Below are 16357 nucleotides of genomic sequence, written 5' to 3' on the forward strand. Positions count from 1 at the left end.
GGTTCCAGACAAAACAAAAAAAGAGAAAATTCACTTCTACCTGCTGAGTGTGGTTGCTTTGTGATTCGCTACTCCACGCTCCTGACGCCATTCCTCCCCTACCATAATTAGATTTAAGCTAAAACAAATCCCTTATCCCTTAAATTGCCTTATCAACTATTTGATTACAGTAATGAAAAAAGTAACAACACAATACCCTTTCCAGATGCACCACCCTCCAGGGACATTCAACGGTCCTCAGCTTTCCTAATGTCACAACCCTTTAATACAGTTCCTCCTGTTGCGGTGACCTTCAACCATATAATTATTTTGTTGCTATTTCATAACTGTAATTTTCTACTGTTCTAAATTGTGATGTAAATATCTAATATTTCTTATGGTCTTAGGTGACCATAGGAAAGGGTCTTTCAACTCCCAAAGACATTGCTTACCCATAGGTTGAGAACCCACTGCTCTATACATGTTTAGCTTCAACAAAACACTAAACCCGGACCTTTTATTGAGGCTTATTACAAAGGCAGATTGATCATGTCATTGGCCTTTAACAATCAACTTAATCTCCATCCACACTTTGTTGAAAGGGATGGGGGAGGGGTGCATGGGGAAGAAAGTCTCCAACTTTTCTAATTACATTTTGTTCTTCCCAGTAACTGACCCCAGTCCTGAAGCTGCCCAGAGGAATATCAACTGTGAGTCTTCTCATCAGCATGTAGAGACCATCGCCAACATACGGGTAATTCTAGGGGCTTCAGGAGCTGTGCATGAAGAAGCAAGAGGATAATTAAATTTCACAACACTGAACTGGTCTTGGGGTCAGTAATCCTTAAGAGCGGCAAACTGAGGGAGTTCCCACATCCCCATCTTTTAAATAAGGTGAGGGCCACACGGCTAAGAAGAAGCTCCCTCAGGCCCTCCCAGAAATACATATGGCAGCTGCAACCAAAATATTCTGAGGTCCTGCTCGACTTCATCAGACATAGCAAGAAACCCTGAGTCACAGACAATGCCATTTGCTGGGAACAAATTTTAATGTGTCTCTAACACCCCACCCCACATCAACCAGACTCAGGAGACATGTAAATTAAGAAGCTATTAATCACGGAACAGGCATATTCATCATTGGGTAAACTGCACCAACAATTCCTATAAAAGATACTTTCTAACTCAGAATGCAACCCATCTTCCTAAATCTTATCCAAGAGATTTTAGGAACATTCTTGGGAACAGGGTAAAGTTGGGCTAAAGATTCTGTTTTCTGTCCCACCTCAGTAATTATTATCACTGTGTGTAGGGCAGAGTTGTAAATCCCAATTCTACAAAGTCTATAAGGGGCTTTTCTAAATTACATGACAGCAAAAAAAAAAAATCTGCTTTTTCTGTAATTCTTAGAATGTATTGACACAGAAGCTGTCACACATCTAAATCCTGGGGGACTATGTCTATGCAAATATGGAATTACTTTGTTTTCTGGTGCCAAGACCATTGCTGCTTCCCACCCCCACCCAGGCCACACCAAGGCACGGGAAGCCAAGGATGCACTGTATCAGAGTCCAGGAGGGGTGAGGAGAAATACAGGGAACAAAAAAGAACAGGATACTTTGAAAAAAACCCGAGATGTTCCCCATCAAAGAAGGTCTTTTAATTTTCATTCCTTTTGAGATAAGGTTTCACAGAATAGCCTCTTTGTGAGGGAAAGAGACATTCTGAGGGAGGGACCTTGGTGATAAGAGACCAGTGGAATGACTATTTTTTTTTTTGTCTTTTTTTTTTTTTTATTGTCTTTTTTTTTTCCGGAGCTGGGGACCGAACCCAGGGCCTTGCGCTTGCTAGGCAAGGGCTCTACCGCTGAGCTAAATCCCCAACCTGGAATGACTATTTTTTATATTTTTGGTTGTGAGCCTAGCCTTTAATGGCTGAGCCATCTCTCCAGCCCGACTATTTTTAACTAACTAACTAACTAACTAACTAATTAACTTTTGAGACAGGGTTTCTCTGCGTAGGCCTGGCTATACTGGAACTCACTCTGTGAGGCCAGGTGAATTTGGGACTCTGCCTGCTTTCGCCTCCTGGGTGCTGGAGTTAAAGGCGTGTGCCACCAGCACCCAGCTGTGGAAACAGAAGCTCTGGCTGTTCCTTGAGTGTCCTACTCCCAAGGACCCACCACTAACTCTTCTTGGCCTTCAAATCTCTTGCAGGCTACTCGCAGTTAACTTGTTTCTTCTCAGTCTCCAAAAAGCATGTTTGCTTGTGTGCTGTGGACTTACAATTTATTTTTGTATTTACTTAACTAACCTCACAGCATCCACCATGTTCTGTATGTTCTAACTGCCTTGCTGGGGGTAGTTCCTTTAATCTCAGAGCACTGCCCTGAGTAGGTAAGTGTATTCAATTTGAGGCTGCCACAGAAAGTAAGTTGAGTGAATCAAAACCAGAGTCTTGTTTTCATTCTGTCAGAAGGCCAGAGGCTGAAATCAAGGTGTGTCTTCACCCTCCTCCCACAGTCTGAGAAGGAGCCTGCCTGCCTTTTGCACTTTCTCATGGCTTCAGTCCCTTGACTTGGGCTACTTGTTGTCAGCCTGCCTATCCTCACATGTCTTTGGGTGTTGTCTGTCCTCTTCTTTTCTAATACCACTCATCTTTGGGTATAAGGTCCATGCCATAATCTGGGGTGACCTCTCATATCTAGATTTTTAACTTCATTACATTTGCAAAGTTCCCTTGTCTAAACAGGGGACAGGGTCACTGTCATAGGTTCTGGATAGACATCTCTGGGCATCCACTGTCAAACCCACTACCATAGGTTTGAGCATTAGCCTCAGTGAGATTAGTCCATGTGCTCTGGGCCTTAACTCTCCTCTACCAAATCACTCCAGGCCTTTGATTATCCCACTGGTCTCATCTACAGGTCTGAGTTTCCCCCAGATAGCTGGAAAATTTATCTTAACTCAGCAATCCAAATCAATTCTTATTTTGAGTGCATGGCCTACAAACATAGTATTGCTAAGCAACCCCCTGGAGGGGGGCGCAGAAAGAAAATGGATGTTCCAGGTGAATGTCTGGACCCTCTGGGAGGCAGATGAAGGCTACAATGGCGGGGCAGTTTTCACGTGTAGTTAAACACGTGCCTCCTTTTAGACTGATCAGACAGCTCCCAGACCGAGGCTTGACCCCTCACGTTTACAAGCAGCTTCATGCTACGTAGAATGCTTCCTTTTTATTAGAACAATTAAAGTTAATGTTTATTAAGAGCTTGCCAGCCCTGTGATCTATCCTTTGAACATTTATCATCTCATGCAATCTCCCGATCAGTACTTTTATAGGGTGGATAATTGTGTCCCCCACTTTACTAATGGAGGAATGGATATTTGGATTAAGTGAATTGCTTAAGGTCAGACCGCATGTGTGGCTCGGTTGAGGTCTTCGTAGGTTACTTTAGCCCATTGCTCTATCCCTGACACAGTTCAGGGCTTGTTGAGTCAGACACAGATAATTGTGGATTGGTCCCTATTCTCTGGTTGCATGTAATGGCCTCTAGGCATTCTGATTGGATGCTTATAGATACGTTGTTCCTGCCGACAGGCAGTCTGGAAGGTATGTGGGTGTTGCCCTGGCTATGGAGACAGGTGGAAGGGAAGGCACAGTGTAGGGCCATCTGTCCTGTCTTTACCGAGATTCTTACACTTAATGCCATGTAACACTTTAGAATGTAAGCATACCCTATGTGCACTATGACTGAATCATTTTGAAGACTTATTTATTCTTATCACATGTGCCTGAGTGTTCTGTCTGCAGGTATATATGTGCACCACATGCATGAAGGCTCCACGGAGGCCTTTATAAGACATGGGATCCCCTGGAACTAGCATTATAGATAGTTGTGAGCCATCATGCGGGGGATGGTAATGAATCCAGGCCTCTGCAAGAATAGCCCATGCTCTTAACTGCTGAGCCATTTCCTCATCTTCAACTTGGTCCCATAGTCTCCCCCTCCCTTCCCTCCCTCCTGTACACCTACCTCCCTTGGTTGTTTTTATACATGAAAAGAATCTGAAGATTAGAAAAATAGGCTGGACCTTACTGGTGATGGTATGTGCTACATTGTGAGTGTTAGGACTTCACTGAATTTCCACGGGAACTTCATCTATATGAGAAATGTCATCAAAAATACTTAATTTTTAAAGTGCTAGCAAAATGTCTCATCATTGGTGGTGACTCATTTAATGAGAGGATAGCTACTATTATTAGAGGAGGATGGTATGTCAAATTACAGTTTTGGTACTTTCCTAGCCAGGTTTTCTAACTTTTTGAGCCAGAGATATGGTTGGTAAAGATGAAACAAAATAGATTTTCCCCCACAGAGCTTAATCTGCTATAATTCCCACATAGAATAATTTTCATTTCAAAAATACTTTTTAACTCTAAAGATTTCGCTTGGGAACCTCTTCCATGCCTCACGTCATTGCATCAATATTTCCCTAAACGTTTTTGAGAATATGACATATTTGTTGTTGTTATTTTAATATCCTAGTTTGCTTAATCTCTCTCTCTCTCTCTCTCTCTCTCTCTCTCTCTCTCTCTCTCTCTCTCTTATTTCTATGTCAGTTCCATATTCCAGAACCTCATTTCATTCCTTTAAAACAGTGGTTCTCCATCTCAACATGTGGGTCATGACCACCTTGACGGTCACACATCAGATATTATATTTTGACTCATAACAGGAGCAAAATTACAGCTATTAAGTGGAAAGAAAACAATATTGTGGTTGAGGGTCACCGCAACATGAGGAACTGTATTAAAGGGCAGCATTACGAAGGCTGAGAGCCACTGTTTTAAAGGAGTGTTGGAACTTTGCTGGTGAGCAGTTACATCTCTCAGGAATTCTTTCATTACTTCAAAGTTTTAAGGGGCTTTAGGGAAGGTTAATAGAAGCCTTTACGTCAGATCCTTCGACTCCACACCTATTACAGACCCCCAAAGGGCTCAAGTAAAGACATCAGGTACTCGCTAAATGCGTACCTCTGGCCAGTGGGAATTTATAAAATGTCTAACTCCAGGTCAGCCATGAGAATTGTTCTGATTGTGGTCCAGTCTTGCGGAACTTCACTTTTTAAAACCATAGAAAAAGTTTCAGCCTGAGGTGCCATGGGACCCCTGAGAAGTCTTCCAGAAAATCTTCCTTATGCAGCCCCCACCTTCAGGCATCTTTTCCTAGCGTGTTTGAGCTGCCCTGGCTTCCTTGACTTCTAGATCCTGTCTCCTCCATTGGGCAAGACTGGCTGGCTCTTTTAAGAGTACACTTCCTCCATCGCTATTTAGGAAATTAATTTCTTCAGGAAGAACCTGAGGTAGTTCAAGGGCTCACCTCATTGGTCCTAATTCTCCAAATCATGATCTCATGTTGATTACTGTTCAATGTCTGGCATTTTGTCCTAGTTGTATCTGTGTATGGCAGCTGGCTAATATAGGGCAGTCTTTTCCTTTCACAGTCAAAACCAGGATTCTTGACTTCTGATATTACTCTGAGCATCCTAATCTCACCCAAGTAATACTATTCTCTTTGGTTCAGCTCTCAAAGTCATGGCTTGTCATTCTTTTGGATGCCTTCATTGAACTCTAGAGCCCTCAAATCCTGTTACTACCACTCCAGTGATAAAGTAAACCAACCTCCAGCTTGTCCAGCAGGCCTCAGAATATGTAGACCAATGAGCGATGGAGAACTAATTTCATGCATCGTTATGAAAACTCAGTTTAACAGCTATTATTGGTACCAGAGAAATAAGATCATTTTCTTCTATCAGTCCCTGGCCAAGGATGCTTTCAGCCCAATGGTGAGGCTTTCCAAAGCTTCACGTCCAGTGTTGGACCATCACATTGGTTGGCCAGCTCTAACCCTAGGAATTCAAGGCCATCACAGTGTAGAGGGTAGGAGACGTCTAGGAAAGGGTTATCTGTGACCTGACCCTATGCCTGTTGAGCCTGGTAGTGAGCAGAAAGAGGGTAGACACCATGTGAGAGAGACACTGGGAAAGAAGAGTGAAGGATGGTAGCTTAATGAAGGCAGTAGGAGGTGGGCCCAAGGCTCATAGAATGGGATGTGGGAAGGTGGGTCCTTGCTCCGGGCAGTACAGTTTGTGCTGTGTACCTGTGGCATTGACAGAGGCTGGGGAATCAAGCCTTGTGCTATTTCCAGAGTTCACACAGAGGTTCACACAAGCTCTTTCTCAAGCTTTCAGCTGTGAGCCCACATCCTTCCAGGTGAATGCCTTTTCCAGTTTCACACCAGGGACCACCCGACATTTGAACACCAGTTTCTCCACTTAGAGAGTGGGAGCCATAATATGACGGCAAGAGGGGGTGTCTTAGTTATTTTTCTTGCTGTTCTGTTAAAATCCCTTGATGAATCCCTGAGGAAGGAAGAGTTTATTTCGGCTCACTGGTCGAGGGTACAGTCTGTCATGGCGGGGGACAACAAGGAAGCAGGAGTGTGAGGCACCTGGCCATGTTGCACACACAGTCAGGGAGCAGGGAGTGATGGTTGCCAGTATGTTGCTCACTTTGCCATTTTATACCCTCTAGGATCCCTGGGCAGGGAACAGTATCATTTGCAGAAGGAAAGTCCTCCCATCTCAGTTATCCTAATTGGGGTAATTCCCCACAGTGAGCTTCAGATGCCCTTTTCCCAGGTGACGCGTCTTCAAGTTGCCAGTCAAGATTAGCCACCATAGGCGCTTAGAGAGGTGGGTTTGTGGTTGTTTTGTTTTTAGAATAAGACACAGATGCCCTGAAGTAACCCACCTGAAGGGCAGAACTGAAAACAGTAATTGCATCTGAAGTCCCTGACTCTCTCCACTGAAGCTTTGTAAGGACCTGAAGCAAGATTGTGAGAGTTTGCTAGAGAGAAGAGATAGAGAGAGGTTAGGACCTGGGTCACTTCCTCTATAGGAGAGCGAGTGGACTTCCTTTGGACGAATGTGCCCTAACCTCCAGCATCCTTCTTTAGCCACCGTATCTCCCTCACCAACTGAAGCTACTCTTCAGCTCAAGTTTTGTGCTTTTAAAAACCTGGAGGCCTCTAGATCTTCGGCATGTTCTCTGTAAGTTAACACATTCGCTTATACAGGCAGCAAATGTTCATGCTACATGACGTCTTGGGTGATCTTTGCTGGCAAAGGGGCTACAGCAGGGGCCAAGCCCTGGGTCAAAGTGAGGATAGGATAGTAAGACTGAAAGAGTAAGAGAAGAGGTAATAAGCTGTGTTCTGTTCAGAGAGACAGCTGGCAGAGGTGGTCTTGAAATGTGTACCTTTTAGTGCTGTGGAGACTGGAATAGTGGGGAGCCAGGGTCTCCCTCTCACCTTGTTGTGTTCTGTCCCTAAGACACTTTAAGTCTGTCCCTCCGTCCATCACAGTCCTGAGGATCATATTAGGGTGTCTTCTTCTGTTCATTCTTTTGTTTTGAGACTACATTTCTTCCTGAGCCTGAAACATGTTTATTGCCTAGACTGACTGTTCATCAAGCCCCTGGATCTGCCTGTCTCCTTCACCAAGGGCTGCTCTTACTGGGGTGTACTGTGACACCCACATTTTATGTGTGCAGTGGATACCTGAATTCACATCCTTACCCCTGCTCACTTAGGAAATACTTTACCAGTTGAGCCATCTCCCCAGTCTTCCAGGTGATCTCTAAAGCCCAAATCAATAACTAGTCAAAAAGCCAGGCTAAAAGACTTTTGATATATTAATGAAAATCCCTGCCTCTTGGCCTCTGGTCCTCTCGGTCCCCAGTTCCCATCAATAGCTTAGAGCATAGATTTATTGTATGTACAGATAACACAAATCTTTGAAGATTTAATAATACAAAATCTAAGTCAAAATCTGAAATGTTGTCAACAAGCTATAGTCCAAACTAAGGAGAAAAATGTAGTCAAAATGACCAAACTCGCTGCCACTGTGTTCTTTATTTTAATTTGTTTTAAGTGTTGTTAACAGACTATACCCAATTTCTATGGTACTTTACTCAAAAGATATCCAGTTAATTTAGTTGACCTACAGTGTAACACGAACAAATAGTTTGGAATTGCTGCCAAATGAGCTAATACACAGTCAGGCTGCATTTAGTCTAAGCACTTAACTTTGTTTGTGAAATGGTGTTTGAGGAGGTTTTAGAAGTGTTTTCTGGAGTGGAAAGAGTTAGGTTCTATGGCCAATGGTACTTTGGAAATCTGTGCTATACAAAATGCCAATGTCAAGGCAGCTAAATGAGAAAATAGTCTACAAATGATCCTAAATTTATTGATCACAAAAATTTTTCTTTGAAGAACTTTTTTCCCCTTGGACCATGATCTGGGAGCTGCTGCTTAAAAATCCACTAAACTGTTAGATCAAATTGCATTTTGTGGATTGTGTTTGAGTCTTGGTGCCTTATCAACCAAGCAAAGATAATGTCTAGATAGGGGTGATAAGGCTTTACAGGCCGGGTCACCTGAGGAGAAGCTGGAGACATGTTTAGGTGTTCTGAAGGAAGGTGACCAGTACAGGAGGAGACAACAGCCATTTTAGACATTTTGGGGGCAGAACTAGCCTAGTGGGTGGATAATTCAGGAGGTTCTTTTGGAACCTCCTTAACCTTCTTAACAGAAGCCATTTCTTGGTGGTGACCCTGTGTACCTTAAGTTAAACCTAATTTAATCTCCCCGGGAAGTGATTGGTTGTGAGGGACTCAAAATGGGAATGTCTCCAATCCATAAACATGTTCTGCTGTGGGTAGAAATTCCTGAAGTTCTGAACAATCCAGAGGTCTTCCAAGCCCAAATGTGGGCTGCCCGAGGCCCTGTCTAGACGTTATCTAGACGTCAGCTTGGTTGATATGATGATACCAAGACATATACAACCCTCAAAATGAAATTTGATTAAACAGTACCATGTTGTTAACTAGAGAATAAAATTTAAATTATTTTTAAAAGAAAAGTCATTTTTTTTCCTCGACTCATTCCCTCCATCCCTATAAAATAGTGAACACCTATCCTAATCTGAGAGCATTGCCAGGAAACCCAAGGCCCCTGCAGGTATGGGATTCCTCTTTGAATGGATCTGAAACCAGTGGCCTCATATCACTTCTGAAACGTGTCACATGGCATTCATTCATTTGTTCCCCTTTAAGCAAAGTTCATCCAGAACTGGATGTCCCACAGAGGTTGGCAGCCACCACCAGGACCAAGAGTCTCCACTGAGCTCTCTTTATTCTTTCTGTCACACATACAGTGGTGTCACCAGGTCCTCTAGCTGCCCTGCCCTGGGCAGCACAGCCACTTCTCATTAAGAAGAAGCTTAGGGCTAGTGGCCCATGTAATCCCTTCTACTCTCTTTCATGTCTGGGAACACATGGCCCCTTTCAGCCTCACAGCCTCCAAGGGGAATGAGAGGGTCCTGGATCCACTTGATTTATCTTATGTGAGCCAGTGTAGGTTGTTGGTTGAGAGCCTCCCTCTGAAATGCCTGTCTGAGTTTTGGTCCCGGGCCTAGTGCTTCCTAGTTACATGATCTGATGCAAAATATTCAGCTTCGGGCTGGAGAGATGGCTAAGCGTTTAAGAGAACTGGCTGCTCTTCCAGAGGTCCTGAGTTCAATTCCCAACAACCACATGGTGGTTCACAACCATCTGTAATGAGATCTGATGCCCTCTTCTGGTGTATCTGAAGACGACAGCTACAGTGTACTTATATATAATAAATGAATAAATCTTTTAAAAAAAATTCAGCTTCACTGCACCTGCAGCTGCTCATCTGAGGCACGAAGAGACTAAAGTATTAGCGGGAGGCATGCGCAAGAATGTACGTGGATAACACAGAGACTGGTGGTGGTGAACACACACTGAGTGCTGGGTTCCAACCCGTCATATCACGGTGATGGAGACTGGTCCTAATAACAATACGTAGGTTTCCTGAGGGTGAGGATAAGGCAGCCTCAGACTAGGTAGTGTCGATTCTCCAGGCTCTAAGAACCTTAGGACCCCTTGCCTGTCTTTTAGTGACTGGGGTAGTTATAGACCAGAAAAGCAGAGGAAAGTTAAAGGCATAGCAGAACCTCAGCTACTCTGGCGCTCAGCTCTGGGATTTTCCTAGCACGTGCTCTGCCTTTTTAAAGGAGCAGTTTAATCAAAGCCTTATTGTCTACACTGTAGAAAGGCTCTGAGAATGAACCATCTGGGAGGTGTAGAAGCAGCACTATCTTTGTAGATTTTTGGATACAGAAGTGCAGTACAGGCTACAAGGTATGCAAGTGTCAGGGCAGGTCTTTAGCCCTGTCAACAGCTCTACGAACAGAGGTTAGATCTTAGCTTCTATGAGGCTCTTTTTGTCTTCTAGAACAGTAGTTCTCAACCTGTGGGTCATGACCCTTATCACAGAGGTCATCCAACACCATTAGAAAACAGATATTTTCATTACAGTAGCAAGGTTACAGTTATAAAGTAGCAACAAAAATAGTTTTATGGTTGGGGGTCACCACAACATGTGGAATTGTGTTAAAGGGTTGCCTTTGGGAATAAGCAGTAGGAAAGTTGAGAACTACTGCTTTAGAACATGGGGGAGCTAATGTCTTGCTCATCTGCTAGGCATCCATGAAGTAATAAACATGAAGCTGTTGCCCATATATTGGATTTAACAAGAACAATAATAATTTAATTTAAATTTAAATTTATTTTAATGATTTTAATTTAAATCATATCAAACCAACATATCAAAATATGTTGCTTCATTACATAGAAATTACAATTTCTTCTTCTTTTTCTTCTTCCTCTTCTTCTTCCTCTTCTTCTTCTTCTTCTTCTTCTTCTTCTTCTTCTTCTTCTTCTTCTTCTTCTTCTTCTTCTTCTTCTTTTCTTTTCTTTTCTTTTTGAGACCTTGGCTGGTCTGGACTTTGCTGTGTCTACCAGGTTGAATAATTCAGGGATCCACTTAATACTGAACTAGGATGCCTCTCTACTCTCTAGTTCTGGGATTAAAACTGTGTGCCACCAGACCTGGCTGGAAATTCTCTCTCTCTCTCTCTCTCTCTCTCTCTCTCTCTCTCTCTCTCTCTGTGTGTGTGTGTGTGTGTGTGTGTGTACGAGAGAGAGAGAGAGAGAGAGAGAGAGAGAGAGACTTATCTTCATTATTGTCATGTCTCCAGAGTTCATGTGTTTTGGCTTATTCCATTGTTTCCTAGTAGGGATAAGGGAGCCCTTGGCTGGACTGGCCAGCAAGGAAAGAGGGAGCCATATAGGAATATGAGAACTTGACTGGGGCCATCAGGACGTTGCACACTGCTATGCCGAGGGTCAACTGATGCTTTTAGAGATGACAGTGAAACTCTGGCAGTTTTGACGTTAACCTCTTACTAGCTTAATGCATAAGGTGCCATGAGCATCTGCGAATTCAAGGGCCTCTAGGAGTAGCTCGTGCTCTATAGTGAGACTTCTTTGGAGACTGGTCTCCAAATGGTGATTCTGCACAGTTGCATAATATAATTCTCTCCCTGTTGGTCCCTTATACCTGACCACTGGCCATATCTTCTCTACCCTTCCACCTTCCAAACACAGATATCCTGTTGCAGTGGCCTTCTGGATTTCTAAAACACACATCTGGTCAAAGCACTTCTGTATGAAAAGTTAAGCATATTGGGCATTTAAAGTTCTTCAGAAATTGGATCCTTCCTACTATTTTGGCCATCACACTCTCATGCTAATCTCCTGAGTCACGATGTTGGAGGCATGTCAGAGGGTGGAAAATATTTAAATACCTTTACCCACTGCTAGAATTTTTATACTCCAGGAGGAGACCCCTCTTCCTTTTTAGAATCTGTAAGAAATGTAAAGAGATAGGATCCTACATCTTCTGCCTAATTCTTATGCTACCAGCTATCTATGATGTTGACTCAGATGTTGATTGGCCGTGCCTGACTTCCTTAGTATTTATTCTGGGTTCTATGAAGGTTTTCTATGTACAAGACCACATCAGGTCAAGGAACCTGAACTGGCTGCACTTGTGGACACCATGACAGAAGACAGATAGGTACAGATAGCATCATGCTTCTGGGCATGAATGGGGATGAATTATACACTCTTCAGGCAGAGAGGAGGAAGGCATGCGACCTTCTCACATGACTATGAGGAACGTTACTGACTGAGTACAGAGGCCCAGAGGTGTGGATATGTGAGTAATAAAATCTTCAATTATTATGATCACTATAATTCTACTAACATTTCTCAGAGGTTGTCACTTCATAAGAAAGAAATTGAAGCTCAGGGAAGTTAAGGAACTTGACTGGGGTTTAAATATACTCTAGGTGGATGCTTTTAACTCCTGACTGAGTTCTACTTTGGAGACAAGTGATCTACTTGATTAAAAGAGGCTGATGCTGTGGATGTAGAAGGGAAGAGATGGGTGATAGAGATAAACACGTATTGATTGAATAATAAAATTGAAATTAACTCTATATAAAAAGCTCTGGTGTTATCAAGATTATGTCTCTGAAATGGAGTGACAACTTAAGGGGCCTCATATAGATGGGTGTGTGAGTGCCAAAATCATAGGACTTGGGGTAGCAGCCTTCAGTCAATGCAGGAACTGTACTTGGGGATTTATCTGCCAGCCAATGCTCTTCCACTATGCCAGACAGACCCCGTTTCTGGATTCTTTTGGTCAATTTTGTCCTCTTGACATTGTGTTGTAGTGCCAGGGAAGTGTTTGATCCCCCACCCCCACCCCTAAAACACCAGACAGGATTCCATCTGATGCAACTCACAGCAGGGTCTGTATTCTATTCAAGCTAGCTTGAGCTCGCCCCAGCAACCCGGTTTTGGTGGAGGGTGAACCTTGAATATCTATCAGGACAAGGCTTTATAGTAAGCAGCAAGCAGGGGGCAAGTGTGCAGGCATCTAATTGGAAAGCTACTGTGACCTTTAACATAATTGGCTGGTGCTGAGAGTCATATCATAAACTTAATTTCTGCTTCCTTCTACATTTGTGGGTGTTAGGCAGAGGGTGGGCTTGTAACCTGGGGTGCAGGTTTGTTGAGGGAGTAACCTGGAGATGCTGGTCTTGTTGGGGGTCAACCTAGAGACTGGAGCTAGACTCAGGTTTTGTTGGTTGGGGGGCAACTTGGAAACTAATGCTAGGTACCAGCCTGTTAGTTTGCCTGAGTTCAAGCTTAGGACAGGGTCTCTAAAATGGAGTCTGAACTTAAAAGATTTGGCCTCTCAGTGTGTGGAAATATGAAGAGGGAATGTAGGCAGGAGAGACTTCCCCTGCACACCTCAGGATAGCCTACAATTCTCCAGTTCAGGATCAACAGGGATAGTTAGTAGTCTAGAAACAGCTGGCTAGGAGAACTCTGGGGATCACGGGTCACATGTTTGTGCAACTTGGCTGCATCTGTCCACACTAATTCATCTGGAACAGTGGTTCTCAACCTGTGGGTTGCAACTCCTTTGGAGCTGAATGACCCTATCACAAGGGTTGCAGTCAGATATCCTGCATATCAGATATTTACATCGAGATTCATAACAGTATCAAAATTAGAGTTGTAAGGTAGCAACAAACCTAATTTTATAGCTGGTGGTCACCACAACATGAGGAACTGTATTAAAGGGTCTCAGCATTAGGAAGATTGAAAGCCACTGCTCTAGAGGCAAAGGTTTCAGGACTCACTTATACTAAGTGAAGTTGCATATGGTTATATAGGGGGGAAACTGGTTTTCCTTACATGTTTCAGCACAGACATGGTTATTGCAATAAGATAAAGAGGAGGACATAGTTCCTAATGCTTCCAACACAGATTCACAAATCAGCTATATTGCTTTCTGATTTATGTTCACTTACATCTTCTGAAGCTTACCTAAAGATGGCAAAGGGCTATATCTCTGGCATGCAGAGATAACACTTTCCCCCAAGTAGTTGGCTTACATCATCTTATGGAGAGGTGGCCATGGCAAGTCCAGGCTTCTGTGAAGGAAAAGCATTCTGGAAGCCCTTCGTCCTATCGGATTTGGGATTTAGATATGCTCATCCTTCATTTGTACAATATTTACTGAACATCACTTTGTACCTAGCACATGTGAAGTGACAGGGATTCAGTATATCCATTATCACTGATCATAGTAATGCCATGTGATCAAGCCACCAGACTTCAGCAGCGTAAGATAAACAGTTTTACATTTCCAAAGCCACACGACGGGGAATCAGTGTGTATCAGCTATCTTGTTCATGTATGTGTGGGTTTGACTGGGCACTCTAACTGGGAAAACTCTGACCATGCTTGCTTTCCCAAGGTCAATGACAGGTAGCTGAGAAAGGGAACACAAACATGGTCTCTGAGACCAAGGCAGTGATCTGGTACACCATGCCTTGCAGCCTGTTGTGTTGTCTAAAGCAAATTTTGTGGTCAAGCCCATCTCAGCACATTGAGAGAGAGAGAGACTCCCTCTTTCATTTCACATTGCATATAGTCATACGTTGGTAAAGACCCATGCCCAGCCATGGACTCTAGCACAGGAAGCATCAGATGAACACGTCTATAGAGTGACCTACAAAAGGCCCTTTTTGGGTGACCTTAAGACAGAGTCTTAAAGAGAAGAATGAGCCAGCTAGAAAGAATCTGGATTAGGAAAGATCCAAAGTGGAACAGCGTGTGGAGTCCTGGATAGAGTACAAAGACCAAAGGAAACTGATTCAAGATGTTGTCTCAGAATCAAGGTTGGAGAAGACAGGATACACAGGTCAGGAAGAAGGCTCAGTGAAGGGCTGGCTTAGCCTTCTTTCATGTGCAAGCACTGGATCCTCTCTTGTGTTTGTGACTTTTTCCTGAACCATGTTCAGTGCTTGGCCTGAAGTAGGTGCCTGACACATGTTTGAGAACACATGGTACAATATGCTTAGAAGACAAACTCGTGTGTAATGCTGGTCCTTTATCCATGGCTGCTCAAACTGTACTAGTTATTGGTCACCTACTATGTGCTGGATGTGTATGAGGTTGTGTTCCCTGGAAGTTAGATTCTGCAGCTGAATCCCCAGATTTTTCTGTTTCTGTAACATTTCATGTTTGAGTTGTATGCTGGCTACCAAACTGTAGTCATCTGAGAGGAGAGCACTTCAATTTTTTGAGAAAATGCCTCCATAAGGTCTGGCTGTGAACCAACCTGTAGGGCATTTTCTTAACTAATGTTTGATGGGAAACATCAACCATTATGGGTGGGGTCTCCCATGTGCTGGTGTTCTTGGGTTCCATAAGAAAGCAGGCTGAGCAAGCCATGGAGAACAAGCCAGAATGCAGCATCCCTCCATGGCCTCTGTATGAGCTCCTGCCTCAAGGTTCCTGCCCTGTTTGAGTTCTTGTCCTGAGTTCTGTGGTAGGGAAATGTAAGCCAAATAAACCCTTTCCTCCCCAACTTGCTTTCTGGTCATAGAGTTTTGTCACAATAGAGATCCTTACTAAGACAAGTTGTTTACAAAGAATTCTTATACTGCTTCTCTGATCTCAGATATCCATTTTCTGGACTGATTTTCCAAGATATAGAGACCTTTAATATGTGCTCTCTTAATGTCACAGTATTCACTATGAAGGTAGAATTCAGCTTTAAAAGCAATGGCTAGACTCTTTGAGTCCTTCCCAAGATGCCCAGTCCCACGCAACTTCACAGGCATCTTTTGATCCCAGGAATTCCTATGGTGGCAGCTCTAAGCTAGGAGAAGAGAATAATTTGTATATGGTACCTGACAGGAAAGTTCACAGCTTTAATGGCCTTCTGCAAAAAATGTCCCATTACATTGAGACCCAGACTGAGATCCAAGACTCAGACTAAAGCCACAAATATATTAGTCTTGTTTGCTTGTTTATTCATTCAAGACAGGATTTCTCCATGTAGCCCTAGCTGTCCTGGAACTTCCTCTGTAGACCAGGTTCACTTCCAACTCAGAGAGCCACCTGCTTCTGCCTTCCCAGTGCCGGGATTAAAGGCATGTGCCACCACCACCTGGCATAAATCTGGATAAGTCATATTATAGCACGACCTCTCTGCTACTCCATATGTGAAATGAATGGGCTTGGCTTGGCGGTATCTAAGATCCTTTCCAGCTCTGACCATCTCTAGTTCAATAAGGTACCACCAGGGCAGAAACAGATGGTAGCCACCTTGTTGGAATTCTACTCAGGAAGCTTTCTCTGACACCATTAGTAGTTTCATCACTATCTTTATCATCAGCGTGGTCACTTTGGTACAATGGCCTAATTTCTCTACAGGTCTCCCACATAAAGCTGTCAGACCGATGGATCTGTATTTGCAAACATGTGGAATATGTTTTAATAGCTTTCTGCTACCCAG

At 43.4% G+C, this 16357-nt stretch overlaps 1 long non-coding RNA gene across 4 annotated transcripts in view; it reads left to right on the forward strand.

Moving 5' to 3' along the window:
* LOC120103483 (uncharacterized) overlaps positions 1-12753 on the forward strand; it is a 35365-nt gene extending 22612 nt beyond the window's left edge. For all 4 annotated transcript variants that reach the window (XR_005505721.2, XR_010052496.1, XR_005505720.2 and 1 more), the window contains one exon: positions 648-12753. This is a non-coding gene — a long non-coding RNA (uncharacterized LOC120103483). The remainder of the gene's footprint in view (positions 1-647) is intronic.
* Positions 12754-16357: the final 3604 nt, after the last annotated feature.

This window comes from Rattus norvegicus, chromosome 6 (assembly GCF_036323735.1).
Source record: "Rattus norvegicus strain BN/NHsdMcwi chromosome 6, GRCr8, whole genome shotgun sequence".
Classification (NCBI taxonomy): Eukaryota; Metazoa; Chordata; class Mammalia; order Rodentia; family Muridae; genus Rattus; species Rattus norvegicus.